The sequence below is a fragment of the Heterocephalus glaber genome, unplaced genomic scaffold (assembly GCF_053883595.1).
Source record: "Heterocephalus glaber isolate CG9 unplaced genomic scaffold, H.glaber_assembly_v1.0 deba00001481, whole genome shotgun sequence".
Classification (NCBI taxonomy): Eukaryota; Metazoa; Chordata; class Mammalia; order Rodentia; family Bathyergidae; genus Heterocephalus; species Heterocephalus glaber.
Window position 1 is genome coordinate 23,588,691 of NW_028258317.1, and position 12,299 is coordinate 23,600,989.

The 12,299-nt window shown below is 35.9% G+C and overlaps 1 protein-coding gene across 15 annotated transcripts in view; it reads left to right on the top strand.

Moving 5' to 3' along the window:
* Lingo2 (leucine rich repeat and Ig domain containing 2) overlaps nucleotides 1–12,299 on the top strand; it is a 1,224,968-nt gene that overhangs the window by 411,536 nt on the left and 801,133 nt on the right. For 3 of the 15 annotated variants that reach the window (XM_021252956.2, XM_087183803.1, XM_087183805.1), the window contains one exon: nucleotides 2,800–2,865. The exons of the other annotated variants lie outside the window; for them this stretch is intronic. The gene's annotated coding sequence lies outside the window, so the exon portion shown is untranslated. The remainder of the gene's footprint in view (nucleotides 1–2,799; nucleotides 2,866–12,299) is intronic. 15 annotated transcript variants of the gene reach the window in all.

Sequence of the window (12,299 nt, forward strand, 5' to 3'; positions counted from 1 at the left end):
TTTTCCTTGTGACCTTATGTTACAATTATTCCCTGTATTAGTCAGTTTTCCTGTTGCTGGACCTAATACTTAACATCCACAACTTAAAAAAGAGGTTTATCTTGGTTCACAGATTCCATGGTTTAAGTCCATTATCAGCTGGCTCCAAGGCACAAACAGTAAGTTAAGGGCCTGTTTGAGGAAAGCTCTTTATTCTGGCCAGGACTCAGAGAAGGGAGCTGGGGAAAAGAATATACCCTTCCAGGCTACTCCTTCAGTAACATGCTTCTTCAAAGCATGCCCCACATCTGAACATATGAGACTTTGTAGAGCCAATTTACATGTAAACCATAACATTCCACCCCTGGCCCCAAAAGCCTCATGTCTGTCTCATAGAAAATGCATTTAATCCATTTCAAAGAGTTGCCTGTCTTAACAGTTCCAGCATTGTTAGAAAGTCCAAATGCAGTCTATTCTGAGACTTGAGGCAAAATCTTAGTTGTGAGCCCTCAGAAAAAAAAAAAAAAAAAAAGTTAAATACTTCCAACAGTTGCATTCCAAAATGGAAGAACAGAGGAATAAAAGCTAATTGTATCAAAGCAAGACCAAACCCAGCAGAGCAAATATCATATCTATAGTTCCATGTGCAGCCTGGCAGCAGGTTGTAGTGAGATGTACACTCCAAAGGGCTTGGGTAGCCTCACCTCTGTGGCCTTGTTGGTTGCAGCCCAAATGTCCTCTCTCTTGGGCTGGCTCTGCTCACTGCCTGGAGCTTTCCTCAACAGACGTTACACATTTCTGGCATCTTCAACTTCCTGGAGTCCCCACTGAACCTTTGCCTTCACTTTCACAGCTTCATGAATTGCCCTTTCATGGGGTCTGGATAGAGACTGTGTGTGAGCTTGTCCCATTTTTGTCTGTCCTTCCAGACTTTCCTCTGAACTCTGTGTGAAAAACTCCATGACTCCATAACTCTTGCATTCTGCATGCCTAAAAACATAGCATTGCATGGGCGACATCTAGGCCTACCACTAGGGCAGGTGGTAGCCAAGATCTCTTGGACCAGGAGAAAAGCAGCCTCTGTATGTCTCGATGGCTAAGCATGGTGAAATGAATCTCAAGGAATCATTTCCCTGGCTAGCCCTTCTGATGCAGGGGAACCAAGGCTTTACTTCTCAAATGCAAGATTTATGCTTTTGCACCTTTGAGTCTATGATGTGGGGATCTTGCTGATTCCTCAGATGCCTTCAAGCCATCATTTCTCTTTTTTTTGGTACCGGGGATCGAACTTGGGACCTTGCATTTATGAGGCAGGTTGGTGGAACCACTGAGCTAAATCCCTGGCCCTGGCTTCTTTTTAATACTAATTGTTTCAGCAGTCTTCTTCTCAATGTCCCCAACTTTTCAGGGACTTCATTTCTGGTGAAACTTGAAAAATTTTATATCTTTTGTGTCTGCCTGATTATCATTATAAATCTGGATAGAAGCAGCTAGACATATTCATGCCACAGTTTGAATGTTTGGCTGCCTTGAATTTCCTCCACAATATTAGTCCATTGCCTTTCATTTCAGCTTCCTACAAAATCTTAGGATATGGACAAACTGCAGAGGAATACTTTGCCAAAATGAAACAGACATGGGTTCTAGTCCAGTTTTCAATAGAGTACTACTTCTGAAACATCATGAATCTGGCCTTTCCTATCCACATTCCTATGAGCATTTTGTCTTCTAATTTCCAAGAGGAACCATCCACCAATTTCATATTTACAGCATTCTAGAGCTTCTCTAGCCAGCATACTCAGGCCTTTCCAAACCTCTCCCACAAACCAGTTCCAGAGGTTTCAAAACCATGTGATCAGGTATAGTCATAGTGATGAACCTACTTCTCTTGTACCAATTTTCTATATTAGTCACTTTTTCATTGCTGGGACACAATACCCAACACTTGCAATTTAAAGGAGAGGAGAATTATTTTGGTTCACAGTTTCAGTGGTTCCAGTTCATAGTTGGCTGGCTCCAAGGTAGAAACAACATGGGAAAAGGGACTGGTGGAGAAAAGCTGCTCAGCCTATGGTGACTAGGAAGCAAAGCAAGAAAGGAAGAGCCAGGGATAAGAATACATCCTATCAGATCATGTTCCCAGCGACCCACATATTCTGACCAGTCTTCCCTCTGAACACAGGAAAATTTGGGGAGACATTTTATAACTGAACTATAACATTCCCATAGGATTTTTTCTAATTACTGTATTTTGAGAGTAAATCTTTCTGCAAGTTAGAGAAGTGTTGAATATATTGCCAGTGTTCTTTAAAGTAAGAAGATATCTAACAACTGGAAAGAAAAGAATGCTCAGAGTATTCTAGAAAGAAAGGGAGCGAGGAAAATGCTCCTTCAATACTGAGAATGCAATTCAATATAAAGCCATATAATGCATGTCTTCAACTTGCAAGAGCTTATCACTGCTTGTATTGATCTCAGGTAAACAAACTGGCTTCCTATAACTAATTCAGTGTTTCCTGTGAGGTGTACCATAAACATTGCAGTTCAAAATCTTCCAGTCAGAGACATAAGTTTCTTGCTGTTTTTGTTTGTTGGTTTGTTTTCAAGGATATTGGTAGTTTTAAGGGTAGGAAACTGAAGAATGTTTTAATTTTTTTCTTTTTCTTTGTTTCTTTTTCCCACCTTCTGTTTTTCTGGTTGAAAGAACCAACAAATCTTGGGATCTTTCAATTCGTTTTATAATGTTGAGCATCATCTCAAACTTTAATATGCACATGAATCCCTTGAGAGTCTTACTGAAATGTGTTTTGTTTTTATCAGCTCTAGAGCTTGGAGTTCCAAGTTTTCTTGAAATGGAGTAACAACTCTCCACGAAAGGCAGAATATGTGAGTAAAAGAGAGTGAAAGAAAAATTGGGTAGACTTCTAAATTATATTAAATTATATTAAAATTATCTTAAAGGTTAAGAGTTTAAATGGATGGCCAGGTGTGGTGACTCACTCCTATAATCCCAGCCCTTGGGAGGCTGAAGCAGTAGGTTGCTGTGAGTTTGAGGCCAACCTGGGCTACATAGTATTCAAGGTCAGCCTGAAATGCACAGTGAGACCCTGTCTCAAAAAAAAAGAAAAGAGTTTAAATGTGTGATAGGCTTTGCTCTATTAGAGGATCTTTAACGATCCTGTTTCTTCTTGTGGCTGTTTTCAAGTATGAAGAAAAATATAAACAACAGATTGGCTCAAAAAAATTTTTTTCCTGTGAAGTTTGTATTTGTATTTGATACTCAAGCTTTTATTTTTTGTCACTTGCTTTTTATATTTTGGTTCAAAGTGACATTATTATTGACATAAAGGTATTTGATTTCTAGTACTTTATGAAAATAATTGATAAATACAGTATCCCTATATATGAGAGATGGTGTGTTTGTGTGTATGTGTGTGTGTCTGTAGTACTGGCTACCTACATTTATAAAACTGACTGTTCAGTCTTCTTGTCTACATATGTAATTTCATTAGGCAATAGATGATTCACATGCATACTAGGAAGTGTTCCTGAGGCTTCAGACAAGCATGAGTTTCCACCATTCGTTGGGGAAAGATCAAAAGCTTATGATATTTAAGAATGTGTGACATAAGGACAGTGACAGAACAAAATATAAATTTTTCCTGATACCGTCAATCTTAATAAGTACTCCAATTGTGCAACCAGCATGGAAATAATTCCACTTAAATCATTTGAGGTACTTTAAAACATTTCAGATAAGTGGGGTTGTGGATTTCATTTACTAAGATAGTATTCAACTGAGGCATTAGTCATCACATGTTTATATAAAGTTTTCATAATAGATCAGTTAGCTGAAGAATCCAATAAATAGCAACACTATAATATAAAAGCTCACTTGAATAATCAGTACCTGAGACAGGATTGGTAATGCAATTCTTTATTTGTGTAATTTTTTTTGCATATGTATCATTGGAGATTGTAGTGTTTTCTAGCTATAGGTAAATACTATTTTTATGATCATATTTGTGCTTGGTGCTTATAGAATGATTCATCATTAATTTTCAGCTGGTTTTATAGAATCTTTAAATACTTTGCTGATTAGCCTGTCTTATGATTATTTTGGCTTAGTGATTTGTGTTAAAAATAAAAATAAAAATAAAATTTCTAGTGCATATTTCCTGTCTTTTTCTTTACAGAGTTGAGGGGAATAAGATCTCTTATCCTCTTTCTTTCTTCTCCTTTATCATGGCCCATAAGCCTGCTTACTAAAGCATGTTTCTTCAATATATCTGTGCTTAAAGGATGACTTAGGCAAGAAATGTATTTTTTGGCTGTTTTGTTTTCAGTCTGTAATTTATACCATGTGTGGATATCCTTACTTTTATATTGCATACGTATTCCTCTTTATTTAATTTCATTCATATCTGGTATCATACGTTCAAATTGTTACTATATTTCCAATCTAAAAGAACTTTAAAAAATTAAATCTCTGATATATGATAGTCAATTTAATGTATCTCCATATTTATGATGAAAGTAAGTTATGTAGTGTTACAATCATTAAATTTTTATTAATCAAAATATTTAAAAATTGAAGTGGTATAATTCAGTGATTCAGACTGAAGCATAATCTTTTTAAATTCCTCATTTTTTAACAAACCCTTATTCTTATCTCAGAAAATAAGTTATTTCCATATAAATGATTGTTTTTTAATGATTTGGAATCTTACAAGAGAGTATTCAATTAAAAAAAAACCATGGTTTAGGAGCCAGTCACATATGTTTTTAATACTTCTTTATTGTTTCTCATGATAGAAAAGAAACTTGGAATAAAAATAGAGGTCCTAAATTGTCCAGTGAACTCTCCTAAGCAAAAGTTACATTGCCTGTTATACTTCAGTTAAAATATCCCCAGTTATTAGTTATTTGATTTGCTTTTCACATTGCCTGTATAACAGGTGTCAGTGAGCAGATAGGAATCTATTAGACATCAGTGTTTCATGACAGTAAGAGACAGTGGGGTAAAAGTTCTTTATTATCAAACTAAAAACAAAAACTGAATTCTCCTCCCTTGAGGGAAAAGTGAGATCCTTTCAATCATATAGTTCCATTAAAAGATCAATAGAGACTTACTTACTTCCACATATGTTCCATGTCATAAACACCAAGAAAAACATTTTTTAAAATTCTCTATCTGGTGATATACTAAATCTGTGAATATTCCGTCCATCCAAGTGTACAATTAATGTTTTATTGATTCTGTGTCTAAAATCATCAATTTATTTGCCTATGGTATACGTATGATATGAGGTTTATATTTTTATTTTGTTATTTGGTAATATGAATAGGTTTATATGATTATATATTAGAGGACTTGGACTAAAATAATGTCTTATCCTTAAAAGTATTTCCATCAATTAGTATGTTATGATCAAACAATATTTTAGTTTTGATTTACTCTCAAATACAAAATGCTTAGATTTCTAGGTTCTATAAGGTAGTAATGCAAAAGGAAAAAATCTAATAACCTACCGATGTATATATTTTTTATCAAACTAGTGACCAGGCACTTAGCAATCTCAGAACAATTTTCTGGCCAGTAAATATCATCTTTTGAAAAACAATATGGTGAATTTATTGACAGTACACGGCAATCTCCTTCACAGAATTCACTGTGGATTAGTCATCGACTTTAGTTCTCAAACTCACAAATGGAGGTTTAATTATGGGATTTCTATGAAATTTAACTCTTAGATAGTTTCACTTGAGTGGTAATTGCTTTATGACAAAATTCAATCTTAAAGTAAACTCTTCTATGTACCTTTTAGCTTTATCTTAATTTCCTTCTGGCTTTTGTTCCCTGCTGAATTGCTTAAGACGACTACAGATATAGTTCATCAAGTCTATGACTGCAAAGTGTTTCCGTTCATATAATTTATGTGAAATGCAGTACCCATGGTTGGTGTATTTAGATATTGTTTAAAACATCTATCAGGCCAAGGCAACCATGACTTTGCTGTTGAAACAAAGGAAAATGTTTTAGAGAATAAGCATGAATATGCTGCCAACAGTGGAATTCAATGTAAAACATATAACAGTCTTCAAGTGTTCTTTGTATTGAGTTATATTTATATCAACAATGAAAATATTTACAGAAATAATTACATAGAAAATAAGAGATGTTGTAAGTATAATTAACATTACTGAACATTATTAACAGTTTTCAGGGGTGCTAGGAATAATCATGCTAAAGAAAATATTCTAAATTTGAAACATAATATTAAATACTATGTGATAAAAGGTGGGGTTTTTTGTCTTTTCACAATTGGAATGTAAGCACATTACATTTAGTTATTGTTTTTTTTTCAGATAAGTACTTGTGACAAGACAGTGAAGAGAAATTTTCCTGGTGAAGGAAATAGATTTTTCTCTGTATTCTTGTCTCTTCATTTATCAAATATGTGAAAGATATGTCCCACAAGATCTCACAGAATTTCTTCTATGATAGAGCCTTTCAAAAGCCATACAGAATCTGGCATAAGTATTTGATTGCTATGCAAGCACTTACAAATGTGCACTAGTTTACTATCCAGTGTTACACCATAGAAATTTCTGAGTGTTGCTCACTTTTCTATTTTTGTAGCATATGAAATCTCTTCTCATTACTTACTGTATTGTTATTAAGCTCAGGTATATTCCTGAACACAGGTGGTGCTGGATGGACCTCTTCCCCTCCTCTTTACTCCACAAACTGAGTATTAGCTTTTGTTTCAAGCTAGGCCCAACCCCTTATTAACACATCTGTTCAAAATTGCATCTTGATATTGTGATAAAGCAAGGGTGAATTTTAAGAACACAAACATATACATATATACTCAATGTTACCCCTGGAACTTCCTTTTCTTCACAATGTTATTGCTTACCTCTTTTGAGAAGTGTCATACATATATTATTAATCATAGGCAGGTCTGCTGTAAAGCAAGAGGGGCACATACATATTGCTCAAAGTTACTAAACTCTGGAACAGGAGGTTCTTTTTTCAGCTATTGCTCTGGGCTACATGTCAAGATCCTTCTTTACTTGCCTTACTAGCTGCTTTTTCCATCACACTTGAAAGCCACACTTTCCAATGCTTCTTCAGCTCTTGTTCCCCATTTAGTTGTAATTCTAAGACCTCTTAATTTACCAGAGGCTTGAGAACATTAGAATGAAAAATACACAATGACGAATTCAGATTTGGGGTTTGCAGACATAGTTGAGATCAAAGAAGGGCAGAAAGAAACATTAGTTTCTCTTCACTAGTCCCAACTCCAGCTCTGTTTTTGGTAAAAATACAAAATTATTCGAACTCTAAGTGAGTGATTTTTCTTTTTTAAAAATTTCTTTATCTCACAATAGAAATAGAGTAGCAACTCACCATAAGATTTACTCAGCTAATATTTATACACTAAGAAAACTGCAGGATGTCAGCGGTATATAACAATAAAAAATATAGATATAGAATGGTCAATTACTCTTTGATCTTTTATCTCATAGGTCCCCTTCCCTTTTCTCCTCAAATCTTATCTGTCGCTTGAAGAAATGATGTCACATTAAAACTGTCCAAAACGCAGTTGTCTTGTTCTTACAGGAGGAAGGAGTTTACTAATAGTATATAGGAATGAAAAGAAAAGAGCTTCATTAAATGTAATATCCCTCATAGAAAAATGTGCTATCTACTGCATAATTCCAGATAATGTATTTATTGTCATTACATACTATTTACTTGAGAAATGTGATTATCTAGAGGAATGTGCATTGCAGTCAGATGATGTATTTATGACCAGAGACACATTTGTGTGCTCCTGTGAGACATGGTGGTGGACTATTTCAGTGCAGATAAATGATTTGTGACTGATGGTAGTAGTTTGGAAAATGCAGACGCTAATTAAGTTATATGTTTTACAGTATATTTTGGCATGAAAAATTATTTCTAACAAGCCCCAGGCTTGTTGAGGTAGCCTGACTATTAGATCCATTTGTTCATTTCTTACCATATCCATGGGCAATCTTGGTAGCCTTCATTAACTCATATCTATTCAAGAACTATATTCAAGAACTTTATACTTTTTTGCAAGGCTCTTCTAAATCTAATGTATTTTATCTCGTGTATTTTATTACTTAGTAAGACAAAATTGTTTTCCCCTGGCTCCTTCCTACCATAGAACCTATGCCTTTTATTGCTAACTCATACCACCTTTGTAAATTGAACACTGTGTCTTCATTACTTTCTTCATTACTGGGACAAAAAACCCCAACACCCACAGTTAAAAGGAGGAGAAGTTTATTTTGACTCCGTTTATAGAGGTTTCAGTCCATACTCAGCTGGCTCCAAGGCAGAGGTGCATGACAGAGGAGAAGCAGCTCCCAACATGGCAGACAGGAAACAGAGGGATTAAAGGAGAGGGGCAATAAACCCTTCCAGACCACTCCACCAGTGACCCACCTCCTCCAACCAGGCTTCACCTCCCAAATCACATGTAGCTATAAACTCATCAGGGAACTGATCCACTGATTAGTATCACACCCATGATCCTGCCACCTCCTAAAAGCTCCATGTATGAGTGCATGAGGCTATACAGGAACATCTAGATATAGACTGTAATACAGTGTTACCTGTTTTTTTAAAAAAATTATTTTCTTGCTTTCTTTTAAAAGAATTATAATTCTCATTTAAGGACAGTCTACATTATGCTCCTTTAGTTAACTCATCCATATTTATTTCAGTCCACAGTGGGTCCTGACGTACTCAGGTAGATACTAAATTATGTAGCACCTGATATTGCTCTTCATTGCTTCCCTGAAAATGACTGGGATGAGAGGGCAGTTTTTATTTATTTTCTGAATATGAATGACATGTCAAAAATTTATATCTGTTTTATACTTAACTCCACAAGAACGCTGAAGTGTTAAGTTTTAACATACCATTTGTATTATTGAGAAAATTAAATCACCTATTCTAAATTACTAAGGCAGGCTCTCAGAACTAGGAGGTAGTTGAAGTGAGACTCAAACTGACTTCTCTCTAATTCTAAAACCTGTTTCCTTTCCATTATACCATAATTTCTCTGATTAAATGGTTTGCTTCTTAATGGAAAATGCCTATCCAACATTTCTTTTGTATTCTCTTCAAGTCTTAACTTATAACTGTGTAGGGAACAGGTAAAGGGGATGTTACTAGAACCTCTGCAGTTACGTCCTGGTCTCCTGCGAGCCACGGCAGTACACGGCGAATTACAGGAAAGGTAGAAAAATGAGACTGAGAAGAAGCTGAGCTTTGGGTCTGATCCGTGCTGCTCTGGGCAGCAAAGATGAAAGCCCTCCTCTTACCGCACCTTTTATTCAGTACATGGGGAGAAACAAATGTAACAAATGACTTGCAGAGAGTTCAGTACATCCTGCATAAATAAGATGGAACAATCCAAGAACAAGGAGGAACTGAGTAGATGTTTGTTCCTCCCAGGATGTTTTCAGCTCCCAGGATGTTTCTTGTCCTGGAGAATCACAGCATCACCGGATCATTGAGGTCTCAGTTGTGACTGGAGGCCAAAATGGAATTGTGTCTGAGAATTCCGTAGCTGGGCTGTAGGCAAGAGAAGTAAGCTAACCAAATTATTTTACCCTAAAATTATGTAGCATTGCTCCCGACATAACTGTGCAAATAATAGGAAGTGATAAATCTTTGTTAACAAATAAGCAAAATATTTTTTAAAACACCAATTTATCCTTACAAGAACTAGGAATAGCATTTGTCTCTTTGCAAAGTTACAGTGTAAAAGATGATGGATTTTCAGAGACAAATTCACTCTTTTTCCTACTAACTGTTGTGGACTGAATACTTATCACCTCATTATTATAAAATGAAATCATAATAAACCTGCTGTGTGATGATATTAGGAGGAGGGGCCTTTGGGATGTAGTCAGGACATGAGAATGGAGTGCTCACGAATGGGGTTAGAGCTCTTAAACAGATGAAGAGGCCGGAGTGCTCTTTCCACCAGGTGAGGATACAAAAAGTAGCCATCTGCATGCCAAGAATACCGCCTTTGCCAGGAATTACTAAGATCATGATCCTGAACTTCCCAGCTTCCAGAACTATGAGCAGTACATTGCTGTTGTTTGAGCTTCCAGTCCATGGTACTCTGGTACAGCAGCCCACATTACCTAAGATACTGATTTGTACATGTGGGTCCTTCTACCTCAAATTTCTTTTTTTCTCTTTTCTGCCTTGTAAAATCACACTTATCTTTGTCTTTAATAACCTAGTTTAAATGTAATTTCCTTTGTGCAGTGTTCACTAAGCCCTCTCTTCGCGGCAGACTGTTTGCCCTGGAATTTGTGTTCATTGTGACCTTATTTTTAGCAATTGTCCACTTAAAGGTGAGGAACATATATTTTCTCTGGGTACTTACAGTGCCTTTCAGTGCATCTCAGCCCAATTCCGCATTATAAATTGAGTTATTCTCCTACTGTAATTTCTAGATTATAGGCAAAAGAATGGATAGTTGTTATTCATTATTCTAAGTTAATTCTCATGATTATTTTAGTAAAAAGGAGCAAACTCTTTATTGTGGAAGAGAAAAAGAGAAGAGAGTTTTACCTCACACATCATACTTTCTACTTTGTCACTCCTTGTCAGATTTCTCAGGAAAAATTGTAAACAGTGATGAGACTTCCTGTTACATTATATGGTTAATTTGGCTCATATGAATGATGCACAATCCCTCAGTTGTTTTTTTCTTTTAGTCCTGGGGATTGAACCCAGTGATACCCTATCACTGAGCTATATCCCTATACCTTTTCCTTTATTCTCCTTATTTTGAGACAATATTTTGCTTAGTTGCCCTGGTAGGGCTTAAAATTGTAGTACTCTTACCTCAGGCTCCCTCAGTGCTAAGAATACAGGCATATGCTACCACTCCCCACTTCCTCTTATGTTCTTGATAACATTTGAATAACATCTTGCTTGTTCTTTCTCTGGAACTAGTGTAGTGGTTTAAATCAAGAATGTCCCCCAAAGGCCTCATGTGCTCATAGGAATGGCTTTTAGAAGGTGATTGAATCATGAAAGGTATGAAGGTGACTTGCTGTTCGAAGGTGGGGTCTGGTCAGAAGAGGTGGGTCATTGAGGGCATGACCTGCAATGGTATATTACTGTTCCCCCTCACCCCTCTCTCTCTCTCTCTCTCTCTCTCTCTCTCTCTCTCTCTCTCTCTCTCTCTCTCTCTCATCACCATGGTGTGACCAGCTTTCCTCTGCCAGATCCTTCTGTCATATTCCTTCTGCCTCGGACCTAGCTGTCCATGGACTATAAATGTGAGCCAAAATAAATTAATCCTCCTTTAAGCTATAGATGTCAGGCATTGTGTCCCAGCAACAAAATAGTGACTAAGACTAATAGACTCTGCTATCTTTGGTCATACTCCAGGCCCTTATATTTTCAGCACCTAATACAGTGCTTGGTATGTAGTAGATGATAAAACAATATGTAATGATGGAAAGAAGGGAGAAAGACTGATGTTTTGATTTCTAGAGGTAAAAGGCTGTTTCTCCCATGGGTTCTACATTCTGTGTCTTACTTGGTTAATAATGAAAATATCTGCTTAATCACTTATTTTTATAATTGATGTAAGGATCCTATGGAAGAGTTGTATCAGAATTCACAACTAAAATATTTTGTCATTAATGTTCTAACACAGAGTTCATAGCATTTGGATAGTAAATTGATCTTTTAAGAATATGTGCTGTGTGAGATCTGTAGAGAAAGTGAGTAATCAGGCAGGGAATTACCAATCTCTTTCAATTGAACATGCAAAAAACCACAATATGCCTACATGTTCCTGTAAAAATATACAGTTCCCTCTAGGGTAATTCAGCCTTGATATTTAAAAGTGTTCACAATCACATTTGAATTTAAACACAATTGAACATATCCGTAATGTTGCCGATAAGAAGTTGTATTGAGGTTTTTAATTTATAATTTCCCTACTTCTAAACTTGTTTTTATAAAGTTCAGCATTAAATGGGGTTTTTTCTTTGTCATTTATTTGTAATTTCTCTAGATGTCTGCCATATAATAGCTACTTTTGTTTGTTCATATTTATTTTGCTTTGTGACCTGAGTGGAAGTGATTTGGAGGGAAGATTTGTTCTTGAAGATATACGATATCAATGAAATGATGTATACTCCATGCCTTATCTCTTACCAGTTATTTAATGATATGCATAACTATAAGAGATAATGGGGTATTGGGAGGATTGATGGTTTATTTTTCAAAGGTT